The following is a 14,229-nucleotide window of genomic DNA, read 5'->3' as shown; positions in this document are numbered from 1 at the left end:
AGCCTGTAGTTTAATGTATAATTGCTACCAAAATATTTGTATGTCAAGTAAACAGTTACAGATAAAAGGAAGGCATTGTTCAGAAAATGGATTAATTAGCATTTAATTGCTATAACTTGCAATTAATCTGTTAATATTAGGAATGCAAGCTTCTAACAAATTACCAAGGAACAAAAGAAAAGCAATAAGGAATCAGAGATCCATTGCAAGTCCCTAAGCCTCCAGCTTCCAGCTCCTGCAGAGGGGACTCAGGCTGGTCAGGAACCTCAGGGTCTTTACACTGGTTAAAACTCAATTTCTCTTTCTAACCTCAAGAGGCATGTTACATGGCTAAGGTGGATTTGGTACTGGTTTGGGTGACTCACCTTAAGGTGAGACAGAGTGGGTGTCTTCACAGAGAATACGTCTGAAAATAATTGCTTCGCCGGGAGGAAGCATTTAGTGAGGCGTGCTTGGGAGTACACAACACCCTGCATGTTCACGGCCCACTCAGATGCTCTCTGGCAGTTCTGGAAGCCTGAGCTCACACCAGGCAAACCTCTGTCCTGGGAGGGGGCTGGACACCCTGCCCACGGGCCACTGCTGGCTCTGCTCAAGCTGTCCACCCCACCTGCTCAGATAGCCGAGCTTGAGGCACTTTAGGGTGAACACATTCTCAGCACCCATCCCAGGCATTGCCCAGGACAACCTAAATGGTGCGGACCCCATCTGGCTTCACCTCACCCCGGCCCAGGGCCCAACCCAACCCTGCCCTGATCCCCCTGTGCTGACTTCAGCTGCTCATTAGGAAGCTGGAGCCCCCACACGACGGGGTTCACCGGCAGCCCAGTGGCTCCCTCCCACACGGTCCACCCACTGCCAGCTCTTAAAGGCTTCTCGGCATTGTTTGCTGTCAGCAAAACAAGTGTGTGCCCTCCGATCCCACAGACAACAAAGCCCGCAGCAGCATTGCACACGGGTGATGTCACCCAGGTAAAATTGTACTGACAAGCTTTTAATTAAAGTTTTCCCACACATCTTTCCGAGGGTCCCCGGAGCGATTATTCACTGCACGCCGACTGCCAGCCAATTGTGAGTTGGGAGGGAAGTGTTTTATTTTCAAAGCTCTTGCTGACAGCCAGAGAACACTTTGTTATACAATCTGTTTACGTTTTTTCACACACACACACACTCACACACGGTCTTGCTAAAGGGGAAATGGCTATACAGGGTGTTCAGCGTGCATGGCAGTAATTAAAGACATCTGGTGCTGAATGAACCAAAGGGGGGAGGAGGGCAGAGCTCCCTCTATAAACAGTCACCCCATCTCGGCGAGAGCTCCCCCAGCTTGTCAAGGGAGGTGACTCCAGGAAATCACAGGTTCAAACAGGTGCACGGAACTCGTGGCTGCAGTGCGGAGGCACCCGTGCTACCTGGGAGCAGATACCAGCGGAAAAAAATGCACAGACAGGTGGGATGGTACCTGGAGCAATGGGCAGTTTGGAGCAGGCTGTGTCCACACTCAGACATTGTCCCGCATTTCTGTCTCTGAGGATCTATTTCGGTAGGAAGGGTCCAAGATTCAAGGAGCAAGGTGAGCTATGGATAGATAGGTGTTCCTGTGGTCCCTGGTTCCTGCTGATAGAATTTGTGCAGGACACGGACCCTGTCTGAAACCTCTCCTTCTCTGTGACAAATTCTTCAAAACCTGGAAGGGAAGAGGGACGGCCCTGCTCTGGACAGGTGCCTGGGCCTCCAGCCTTCTTGTAGGAAGAAGTTCCTTTTCATGGTGGCTGGACCACTCTTGGCATCTTCTCTCTCAGCTGCCCGGCACCTGCCTTCAGACTGGGCTCCCACTGTGTCTGTAACCATTGTTATGTAAGAGACTTCGTATGTAGCATGCCATCCTTAGCCTCAGTTTTCCCACATGTAAACTGGACACAAGAACACCTGAGCCAGGGGCGGGTCATGACCTGAATTCAAAAGCACCTACTAGTGTCCTAGTGGCATCATCCAAGGCCATAGACACTGAAGCACAGGAACATGTCTGAGTGGGAGCCCAATCCTAAGAATCAGGAAAGGCTCCAAGGAGAGGCACTGAGAATGGGGCTGTGCTGCTGAGTGAGAATCACTCGAGTGAAGGAAAAGCAAGAGAAGGGGGCTCCATGCAAAGTTACTGAGGCCGAGAAGAGAGACAGAGAGAAAAACAGGATGAAGTAAGGAGGGAAGGGAAAAAGAAAAAAGGAGATAGAGGGAGAGGGAAGAGCAGAGAGGGAGGGCATTGATCCCTGTAAACACAGCACCATGTGCTGGGCTCCTGCCCTTGGCTATCTGCCTGGATAGCAGAACCCCTAAAAGTAATAAAGAAAGCTTCTCTGTCGACCCAAGAGTCCACACAAAGAGGGGGACTCCAACACTCAAGACAACCGCTGAAGGTCACATCCTGGAGCAGCTGGAGCCACAGGTGACAACCTCGCATCCCTGCTGCCTAGGAGTACCACCCAGCGGCATAGCACTGTGACACAGCCCCTTCCCCCGCTACTTCTGCCTCGTCCTTCCTTCAGGGATGGACTGAGCTGTGATTGGGGGCACACGTGGGTATTCAATACAGAGCACCTTGACCTCATGTCCCATGGACTCATCATGGCCATAGCTAGCCAGTTTGTGGGGGGCAGATGGAAGTGAATTCCTGATTGAACCACAATGGTCTAAGAGGACCCTGGCCTTGTAGGGATGTCCTCACCTGTCTGTCCACCCATGGCAGCTGCTGATGTCCACCTCCTGGGAACCCTGGGCACCAGGCCTGGGACAGATGCCACAGGCAGCCTGGACCACAGACATGGCCTACACTTCTGCTCTCATGTGGGTAACTGCTGAGGTGGGGCTTTTCACCATTTGTTTGTTTTTATTTGTTTGCTTTTTGTATAGTGAGAGCTGTATTTTTCTTTCTTTCTTTCTTTCTTTCTTTCTTTCTTTCTTTCTTTCTTTCTTTCTTTCTTTCTTTCTTTTTTTCTTTTCTTTTCTTTCATGCTTTCTTTGTTTCCTGCAAGAATACTGGAATCAAAAGCCTTGTTTTGGGTACTTTGTTACTTATCATTCAGATGCCTCCCTGGGTATGGGCAGGCACAGTAACTACAATCTCAGACTCATTGGTGGGCGAAGTAAAGAGAGGAGCATCCTTGGAAGTACCGGGCACGTGGGTAATACCCAGAACCTGGCACAAAGGGAGGTTCCAGATGCAGCTTCGGACAACACCAGTCCTTGGACTGAGTTTGGCTAAATGAGATCAACCAGTTGACCTCAAAACTGGTGCTTTCCGAAGAACTGCCTTATATTAGCTCCAAATTGTGACCTCCAGTTTCTCATCACTGATCCCATCCCAGAGACAAATACCATAGAAAGATAAGAAGGGTGGGCTTCTCAGCTCCCCTGCTGTGTGTGAAATGTCCCTGTCACATCAGGGGGTGGACACCAGGAGGTGCTGGGCCAGCAGGCCTGGGGCAGGCATCTGCTCTATGCTCATGCGGCCAGCAGATGTGCCGGGGCTTTGATAACTGGGAAACCCCAAAACAGTTCGTGGGGGGAAATGATCTGCAGATGTGTCACAGGGAGAAGAGTCTAACTATTGCCAATAAATTAGTCAAAACTACATTCCCCCAGATCAGCCTTATCTTCTGAAGTAGAAATTATGGAGCGAGGCATGCAATCTAATTTTCCGAAGTCTTCAAACAAAAGGCACCCAGAGTCCTGGATGTTCTTGGCAAATCTGTGTTTTTCCTTAAAAGTACTCACAAGGGAACTAGGCATGCTCCAGCAGCTTGCCATTTAATAATGGAGCTAGTTAGGCAACAGGGCGGGATGGTGAGGGGCTGCCCTGGGGGCAGAGCCAAGGGCTTGGCCTGGGTCATCCGGGGTCCAGCGAGAGCAGCTTCTGCTCAGCTCCCAGGTGGAGCCAAGGTTTACGCACCTGACACTAACTGTCTGCAGCTGGCACTGCTGCAGCTCAGCCTGCTTCTCATATGGTCTTTGTGTCAATCGCCCCTAGGGGAATTCTAGCCCTCGTGCACTAATGCTGCATTCATCCAGCGCCCCTGACATCATTATGGCGAACAGAGAGATTCCGTTTTTATTAATTCCCACTTTAAATGAGAGGAAACCGAAACACAGAAAGACTGAGGTCAAAACCCCAGCACTCTTGAGATATCTGGAATGAAGCTGGGCCAGTTTTCCTCACGAAGAAAGCTTTATTCTGGTGGGGACGATAATTTTTCAGAGCAGCGGCTCCTGATCTAAAATGCATCCATTATCTCAAAGGATTTTCAGATAGTCTCAAATTCCCAAGACAGAATGCAAAATAAAGCCCAAAGGAAAAAAATGAAGAAAATATGCACACAAGAAATATATTTTTTTTTTTTACAAAATCCCTTTGACATGAGGTTTTAAATAGGTGACTTGAATTTCTGCCCTAGCCATAGAAACTATGTTGATTGGTTTATTATGAAATGCTTAACAAATGGACAAGATAAACATACCAGAAGAAAAACAAGAGAGCTGCTGAGGTCACAGCATTCTGATACCTCAGTAAGTCACCATTTCAGGCAACCTCACCATAGGGAGTCACAAACTGTTCCTCCAAAAGATGCATTCACCTGGAACCTCAAAATGTGACTGCTTAGTCTATTTCAGCTGCCATAACAAATTGCCACCAACTGGTGGGCCTAGAAGCAGCAGAAATGTATGGCTCGCAGCTCTGGAGGCTGGCTGTTCAAGAAGCTGCCAAGGTGGCTGGGTGTGACAGAGGCCTTCTTGCAGGGTCAGACAGCTTCTTTCCTGCTGTCCTCACCTGGCAGGAGGGGAGAGGGAGTTCCCTAAGGTCTCTCCCATATGGGCACTAACTCATCCTGGCAGCTCCACCCTCATGATCTAGTCACCTCCCAGAGGCCCACCTCCTTACACAATCACCTTGGGCGTTAGGATTTCAGTGGGTGAATTTGAGAAGGCAGTGACCTGATTCACAATAAGGGACTTTGTAGATGTAAACATGGTAAGGATCTCCATATGAGACCTTCCTGAATTAGAGTGGGCCCTACATCTAGAGGTGGGTGTCCTTGTAAGACATGGAAAAGGAGAAGGCACAGAGGAGAAGGCGACGTGAGGGCTGAGGGCGAGATTGCAGTGATGCCTCACTGTCTCCATCTGCAAGGACTGCTGGGTGGAGGAGAAAGACATCATGCCTGGCACTCTGGGCAGTGAGTCTATCTGTGCGGGAAGAGGCTGGGCCCTTCTGCCTCCCTGGGGTACCCGGCAGAGGCCACTGAGCCACCAGGATGGGGTCATTGAAGGTGCAGAGAGTAGGGACAAGGCGGGAGCTCCTTGCTGTCTCCTTCCACACTGTGGCTCCAAGCTGTCCTGGGTTTGAGCTGACCCCCTCTTTCTCACCCCCATGAGAGGATTAGGAAAAACTCGGGAGCAAACGTCTCAGGAAAATAGAGCAGAGACAGGAAGAGCCATGGGTGGAAATTTGAGGCCTTCGAGGAGACTGAGCAAGACACTGAAAGGGGCGTGGTCAGATTCTGAGTTGCCTCCGTGGGGGAAGGCCATCCCCAGGACAGCCAGTGCTGAGTGCCCTCTGCCCACCACACCTGTGGCCCATCTGGGATCTGAGGTCAGGTCTGTATGGCAGCTGGGGTTCTCACCCACACGGGAGCTTCTCCTTCAACTTGGGTCAGGAATTTGTTTTCAGAGTCGCCCCTGCACAAGCCTGTTCCTCATTGATCCATGTGTTTTTGTGTCTATTCATGTCCTGACTCACGCGACATCTCACCCAAGAGGAAGTCAGAGGACTGACTGGGAAGCGGCAGGACAGGTTGCACAGTGAGCAAGGGCCCAGCGCTGCGACCACACATACAGAGACCCCAGCACCCTCCAAAAAGCGTGCAGCCAGCTCACCAAGAGGGTGCTCCTGTGCACTTCATGTTATAGGTCAGGAGCCTGTAACCCCCACAGAGAAACCCACGGTTGATGCCTAACCAGGGTTCCACATAAAGCCAAGGAGCCCCCAACCCATCCCCAGAGAGCCCCTTGGGAAGGCGTTCTGGTCTGCTCCCGATCCTGGCCCAGGCCTGCGCTAACTCAGATCAAGCCTTCCAAGACTGCTGGTATTCTTGCTTCCCTTTATCTCCCAACCACGTGGTCCCCTCAGCTCCACACATCCAGGTACAAAGTCAGAATCAATGGGACACACGAGCCTGCCATACCTGCATTTTAGCTGGAATAAAACCCTTCTTAGTAATGACTTGATGCGTCTGGCCCTACAGAGGTGGAAGCTGATCCAGCGAGAGCCCAGCAGCGAGTGGGCAGGTTGAAAACCCACAGCTCTAAATTGGACCCATTTCCAGCTCTCACATTCAGTGCTCCTTATCTCTCCCGCCTTTCCCCCTTCATCCTCACCCCATCTGAGTACTCTCCCGGGCTGTGATGGTTTTCAATCAGCACGAGCTGGGAACCGTGCCTGTGACAGCACTGGAGGGGAGTCTGTCCTCCCCTCTGTAGTTAAACCTGCCTCCTACGCCAGCCCTGCCCAGTGCCAAGAGGCAGTCCTCCTCCTGACTTTTCTTCAGGAGCTCATTCTGCCCTCCCTGTGCAGAGAGGTGCCTGGTAGGGACACTGCCATATTCACACTACAAAGCCTCTGCAACACCTTCTGAGGCAAGAAATGGGATTCCTTTTCCATTCCCCCTCCACCAGTAAGGCTTCCTGCCTCTTCATGCCTGGCAGACCCAAACAATCCTTTGTCCTGTACACAGCACTGCCCCTGGATGTACACCAGCCCCTGGAATAGCACTATTTTCTCATTAGCCCACCAGCTCCTTGAGAGAAAGAACACAGGTTGTCTGTGTTTGACTCTAGGCAGTAGCTCCCAACTCTGTCATTCATTCTCTCATTCATTCATTCACTCATTCACGCATCCATTCACTCATCCATTCATTTATTCACTCACTCTTTCATTCACTTGGTCATTCATTCATTCACTTGGATGGGCTTCAGTGCACCAGCTCCTGCCCTGACATGAGAAGGAGCAGTGAGGAGACAGGTGAGGCACTGTCCCTGGATCTCAGCCATGTTGGGAAAGCTGACACCTAGGTATGTGCAGCGATGAAATTCATGCACATGTTAATGGAAAATGCCAGCTCCAACTTTAAGATGACTAGATCTTAACAACATACTTTTGAGAGAAAGATAATCAGGTTTTACATACACTTTGATCTCATGGGCATTAAACAAGGAATACAAGAGTCTTTTCCATTGGCAACATGCATAAGCAGTGTGTGCCTACCATACGATTACACACATGCACACATTCCATCCTTTTATACCTCTAAACTAGGGGTGTCGAACTCAATCAGAGAAGGGGCCAAAATCTAAAATCCAGCCTAAATCGCGGGCCGAATGGTTTACTGAACAGTCATAAACTGTCATTGTGATGGAAACGCAGCGGAGTGCAGTGATGACAGCGCAGTGCGGGCCACATTGCAAGGCCTGGAGGGACGGATTTGGCCCGCGGGCCTTGTGTTTGACACATGTGCTCTAAACTGTTCACCCCCCTTCCCAAATGATCACAACCCCATCAGCTAATGTTTGCTGAGGGCCTTCTCCACCAGGCAGTGTCCCAAGAAATGATTCTCTGCACCTTCTCTTTCTGTGGCTACCTGAGGTGGCCCCAAGTACCTGACAACTGCCCTGTCTCCTCAGGACCTGGACCAGGGCAGCCTGGCTCATAGGAGGAGAATCCAGCTCCTTTGGCCAGCACCCTCCCTGGTCTCCTCTTGTCTCTGAGACTCAAGGAGCCAGGCTGGAATCACAGCCCAAAGAGCAGGACTGAGTTGGCCACACTGCTGGATGCCCTCCTAACTTTGTGTTTTGTCCACCCTATAAATCACTGTGCTATAGGAGTTTATGTGTGACACACACAGGACCCTGGGAAGGCAGAATGGCATCATCTCCCCAGTCTCCCTGGAACCTGACCTCAGAAAGAAGAAGCCCCAATGCAAGTGGAGGCCCAGCCCCCCCATCTTTTGCAGCTGGGGGTCTTTCCAGACAAGACAGGCCGGAGCCGCAGCAGAGGCCACACTTGGCACGTGGCCCCCAGCGCCGTTCTGCCCCATTGCCTCGTGGTGAAATGAAAATAATAATAATTCCTAAGACTTTCAGATTCTGGCCCCAAAGTACTTTTCCAGGAATGTACTCTGAAAGAATGCCATAGAAAATATGGTGCCTGTGACACTAGACTTCAGACATCCTTGTGATTTAGGGGGCGAGATCGCTGAGGGGCTTCTGGAAGAATTTTTTTGTTGTTGTTCCTGACATTTCAGAAGAAAAAACACACCTTTGAGCTGAGCCCGTTCCGTCAGCATTCAAAATTTCACGTGAGCGTTGCTTGGCCGGCGCTTGTTACAAGTATAAAGGAAGTATTGGCTGTGAGCGACTGTCTGGCTCTCTGCAGTTGCTCCCCTCCTAAGGGGAAGTTGGATCTCAAGGTGGTGTCTGAAGTACAAAGTATTGTAAGATTTCTGTAAAGCACAGAAGAAAATATTCCAGCACAATCCATGGGTGTAAGTGAAGCACAAAGCATTTCTTTGGGATATATGATATGGCTCCAGAATGCGTGTACAGACTCTAGGTAGGGTGTAGATTCACCAAACATGCCCCCATGCATGGCGCAGTTACTGTGTGCCAGGTACATGCTAGGCTCCAGGGAAGGAAAGAGGAAGGTGGAAGCTGTGCCCTGCAGCCGCTTGTCCATTCAGTGGAGACCCCTACAGTTGCCTGTACAGGGACCATGTGGAGTCAGCGCCCAGAGGGCCACACCTTCATCCTGACACCAGCTGGCACTCAGTGACACTTGAATTCTCAGATGAGAAGAGTTTTGCTTTGTCTGAGGGAGGAATTAAAGCTGCTCTTTTCTCACAGATTGACCACAAAGCTACAAAATGTAGGAGGAAGAACTGGCACCTCAGCCTCCCTGAGCACAGCAGCAGTTCTGAAAATTCAATTCAAAACCCCTCATCAGCTGGCAGGTTTTCCCACGACTGCTGATCTAAATTCTCATTTCTACCCACACATCCTTTGCAGCACAATGTTGAAGAGAATGATATCTTTAGCATTGCCCTCATCCTTCCTTGGGAGACAACCTCAAACAATGAAGAAAAATACTTAATTCTCTCAAGAAAATAGCAAATATCGCCTGTGTTGTGGACTGTAGCCACACCTCCTCTTCCCCATATCCTGCCTCACAGGGAGCAGTGGGGTCCTAGTCAGTGGGCAGGTCCCTGGGAAGCTAGCTCTCGGCCGGCTGACGCCTCATTGAAGACCTGCCACAGCCACATGACAGTGATACTGTATCTTATAGGTAAGGAGACAGGACGATGGGCTAGGTTAATACTTTGCCTTTTTAATCTATTAATCTTCCACCTTTGGGACATGATTTTAAATCCACTCCAGAGCAAAGTGACTGAAAATCATTCTGGTCTGACAGCTTTAAAAGATCACAAGTGAAATATGTTAAGAAGGTCTCAACCCGCTGGTGCCGTACACCAATGGCTTCTGGAAGTTTCCCTCACCCTGGCAATGGTTCTACACCCTCCCATTGGGAGTCTGAAGCAGACAGTCATACACCAACACAAGAAAATGTTCCTTTTAGACAGGGTTAACAGGAGGCGTGCCTATTTTGTCAGAATAATCTGGGTTCTGTGCGCTCATCACTGTGAGTGTAAAGATGCTCAGAGTTCCTGGGAACATTTGCTTCCTCCTTCCCCTGCTGATTTCTGGTGTCACATGATGCAGTTGGCAGAGGTTGGGGGAGGGGGATGCAGGTCTCCCTTTGTAGACAGTCATGCTGTGTGACAACATGTAAAACATTTTTAAAGCTTAAATTTTGATGACACGGAAGCAAATGTGTCTTCATTGTTTAAAATACCTTTTTATTGTTTTTTTCTAGAGAGAGAGGGAGGAGAGAGAGAGAGAGAAATGCCAATGTGAGAGTGAAACATCAATCAGCTGCTTCCTGGATTTTGGCTGATTTACCAGGGATCAAACTGAAACCCATGCATGTGCCCTGACTGGAATCAAACAAACAACCTTTCAGTGTATAAGACAATGCCGAACCCATTGAGCACACAGGCTAGGGCTGTGTCTGTATATATATATATATATATATATATATATATATATATATATATTTCAGAGAGGAAGAGAGAGATAGAAACATCAATGATGAGAGAGAATCATGGATCAGCTACATACTTCAGACACCACCACCCTCCCCCCAACTAGGGATTGAGCCCACAACCCGGGCATATGCCCTGATTTAGAATCATACCGTAACTTCCTGGTTCATAGGTCAATGCTCAACCACTGAGCCACGCCAGATGGGCAGCATCTACATTTTTAAAATAAAAGACTGGGTTCTGCTTCCCTGTTCATCCTTATGTTCAACATTCCAGATGTCCTCACGGCCATGGATGATGTCCCTGAACAAGTTCTGCAGCCTGCTCCTCTACCAGGTAGTCCCCACACCACAGACATCTCCAGCCAGCCCTTAGCCAGCACAGGGGTGGGGGTGGAGATCCGTGAATAAATATTCCAGCTTGCTCACCTGCTGTGGACCCCCTGAGGCATGTCCCCAGTAGAACAATCTTTTATACCTGATCAGGCTTCCTGGGTCACACCCCAGACAAACTCCCAACCCTAAACCCTTCCCTCAAGCTGCTTTGGGGAAGCCCAGTATAAGAGATTTTAAAGCATGGAGGAGATATAGCAGAACTTTTATTAAAATGCCTCTTAGGAAAAAAAAAAATCCAAAAGGGTTAGTACTGACAGTGTAGATGGAGAGTAGGTTGATGTGGAGTCTTCCTTTGAGGAATTCAGGGGATGCCCAGGGGGAGAGGGGTCAGAGCAAAGATACAGAAAATGCCCATTTTGTGACATTTCAAAAATTATAATGATGATAATAAGAAATGCAATTACTGCAGTAGTCAAGATTACCAAAACGTGACATTATTAATAATAAGAAGGAAGAAGTTTGGATTAGACCCAAATTTAGGACACCCAGCCCTTCTATGACATCTGCACTCTTTGATTCGGGAGTTTATGTGGATTTGCACACCTGAGTGACACACCTTTTCTTCCAACCCATTGCCCTGCGTGTTGAGAAGAACAATTGCTGTTTTCCCTTCTCTTTGGATGTATTCCTAATTAGTTTTCTTTTTTTTAATTAGAAGACACTCTCTCAACCTTCGCATCATCCCCCAACTTAATGAGCTCCTCCAGATGTTGAATGAGAAACAAAAAACCACAGGGAGAAAAAGAAAACAAACAAACAAAAAAAAACAGCTGGACATTAAATACAGTGAGAATTACCAACAGCTTATTTTGGAAACCAGGCCACATTCTCATATATTCTAAGTAACCACTGGTGTGACATTCTCCCCCTAGAAGTGATCCGCAAGTGGTGTGGGCACGTGGCGAAGATACGCTCCTCGGTCCTGCAGCAGCTGTCCCCAGCGTGTGTGAGACCTGCCTGCGAGGCTCTGCTGATGATGTCGCCCAGATTTCTCACTTCCCATCACGAACACTGACCTCCTCCACCTGGCATAAAGGACTTTGCCATATTTTTTTTTCTTAGAAAACAAACTCTTTTGGGTGACAAGGGGTGGGGGGCAGCATGTGTGGTCACTACTACTGACCTGCTTGCATTGTTGTGGAAGTCTGTAGTGAAGAGCCCCTGCAGGACAGGGCATACTGCAGCCATTGCAGCTTCCCCCAGGTGCTCAATGAGCAATGAGTGACTCTGTGAGCCCAGGACCAGCCCCCTTCCTCGCTGTCAGATGAAGATCAGCTGGGATCCACAGTGGAAGCCCAGCACCTCTAAGGCCATTGTCATTGGTCACACGGAACTTTCTTTATCAGGGGATCCACTCGTGCAAGAAGACGAGGAATGATCTGGTGGTCACTGTTAGTATGGCCTCCTCAGAGCCTGAGACACTGCAGTGCATGCGTGGGATGGTACAACAGGTGGACACAGGATGGCTAAGAAGCTAAGCCAGAGGCAAACTCCATTATTCATGAAATAAAACCAAAGATATGCTTCCATAGTTTTCATAAGTGTGTAATAAACATGTATAAGTAATTATGTAGTAAATAAGTAAATATATATCAATACATATTCAAGTTTGGCTAAGTTCATAGCTATGAATGAACTCATCCATTACAAAAAAAAAATGGGGGGGGGGGAAGTAAAATCACCTATGTGATTTGACTAGCTCTTAAGTTTAATCATATGGCACACATAAGCTAATTACTAAAATTCTTTGGTATACAACACAATATGTTATATTTTTGCCAATGTGACAAAAAATAGGTATAGTTTTGATTTATTAACACCAGAAAGCTATTGTTCCATTGACTGTTGTCATTTTTTATTTAACTATCTAAGGGAAAAGAGGTCAGTGCCTCTAAACAGTCAGGCACTGCATGTTTTAAAATTCTAGAGACACACCTGTTGCAAGTCATTGGCTTAGATCTTCCACTTCAGTGTCTCTTCTATATATGTACATGTTTCATAAAATTAAACATGATGGCTTGCATGATTTCATGAACCATTGCTTTTACTTACTATTATTAAAAAATTATATATTAGGCCTTTGGCCAATTATTTTTTACTTAAAAATGTCTTTGATGTTTCCTATCTTTTGCTATCTGATTTATTTTTAGTTTATCTACTCTGGGAATCTGCAGGATATATTTATCCTGCCTTTAGTTCTTCACATGACTACTTTAAGTTTAGAAATTTCTCAGTTCAGATTTTTATTATTAAAGTCAAAATCATTTTATCTCTTCACAAAAGATAAAGTTTAATTTTAGAAACAAAGGAACCTTATTTACAGCCATGAGAGGGTCCCACAGGAGTACACAAAATACACATAAAGTGTACACACAAGTGAACCTTTGAAGTCTATTCCTTGCCATGTTCCTGGGTGGCAGTGCCCTCATTGGCCTACCGGCATTATCATTACTGTGACTTTGCCCCCAAACCCAGCTGCATCACCTTGTGGGCCAGACTGTTGCAGGCTGCTTCATAGCAAGCATGAATGATGGGTTTCCCTTGCTGGCTCTGGGTCTTCTCATCCTCGAGGCAGACAAGATAAAGTTCACAGCTTCTTTGGGGGTAAGACCTTGAAGAAATAACATTTTAGTCCATTTTTACCATCTCCCAATATCCCAGCTTTTCCTGATGAAACTTGAGAGCCAAGACACACACCACCCTCCTTTGAGGAACCAGGTCCTCCATCTTGCTCCTGTTGGCCACCACCTCTCCTGCAGCATTTTGCATTTACTCAATGTTCCTTTTCAATGCCCTCTGCTGAGTCTTGGCCTGTGCTCCCCAATCCTGTTTGCTTCAACACCTACTCTTCCTTGACATAGTTATATCAAAAAGTTCTGTTTTTCAAAAAAAGTAACATGCTGTGTGAACCATATGATCCAGGTGGCATGCCTGTGTCAACAGGAAGTTTTTGGCTATAGTAACAAAGGCCCTACACCAAGCAAGTCAAATTCTCAGCCTGAGGGCCGCATTCAGCCCACAACAAATATTTTTGTGGCCCAGCCAATATAACTGTTGGTAAGAAGTGTTTTAATAAAAATTTCATAACTTGATTTTTATAATATCCTGTTATACATAATTATTAATAATGAAATAAAATGTTTACTAATGGCTGATTACTATAATCATGTTGCATTCATTTTTCTTATGTGCCTTACACACACAGCCACACTATTTCTCTCCACTAATACTAGCAACAAATATTTTAGTAGCCAACTGCTACTTGGACTGACTTGTTTGTTGTACACAACAGGAAATATTTCTCTTTTGGAGAACAAGAAAAATAGGTTTATTTGTGTTATGCTTATTAATTTGTGCAGTTATTCAGTGTCTGGTAAGTTAATGTTCAAGAAAAAAAATATTAATTTTATTAAAATGTTCTAATATTTTATGTTATTGGTTACTAATTTATTTCAGCCCTTTGTATTCAGCATGTCTCTATCGAAATAAACCTATGAAAATTGAAAGAGTTTTGTTTTTTTGGCAGCCCATATAAACTTATACCGTGTTTATTTCACCCATGTTAGCCTTTGAGTTTGACATGCTTGCCCTACACCAACAGGCTGGAACAAAGGGGACCAACTAGCTGT

At 47.2% G+C, this 14,229-nt stretch overlaps 1 protein-coding gene across 1 annotated transcript in view; it reads right to left on the bottom strand.

Moving 5' to 3' along the window:
• Positions 1 to 12,873: 12,873 nt before the first annotated feature.
• Positions 12,874 to 14,229, bottom strand: part of IRX2 (iroquois homeobox 2) — a 34,199-nt gene continuing 32,843 nt past the window's right edge. The window contains exon 5 of the mRNA XM_036409942.2: positions 12,874 to 13,211. The gene's annotated coding sequence lies outside the window, so the exon portion shown is untranslated. The remainder of the gene's footprint in view (positions 13,212 to 14,229) is intronic.

This window comes from Pipistrellus kuhlii, unplaced genomic scaffold (genome assembly GCF_014108245.1).
Source record: "Pipistrellus kuhlii isolate mPipKuh1 unplaced genomic scaffold, mPipKuh1.p scaffold_m20_p_4, whole genome shotgun sequence".
NCBI lineage: Eukaryota > Metazoa > Chordata > Mammalia > Chiroptera > Vespertilionidae > Pipistrellus > Pipistrellus kuhlii.
This window is presented reverse-complemented; position numbering and strand designations above follow the sequence as displayed.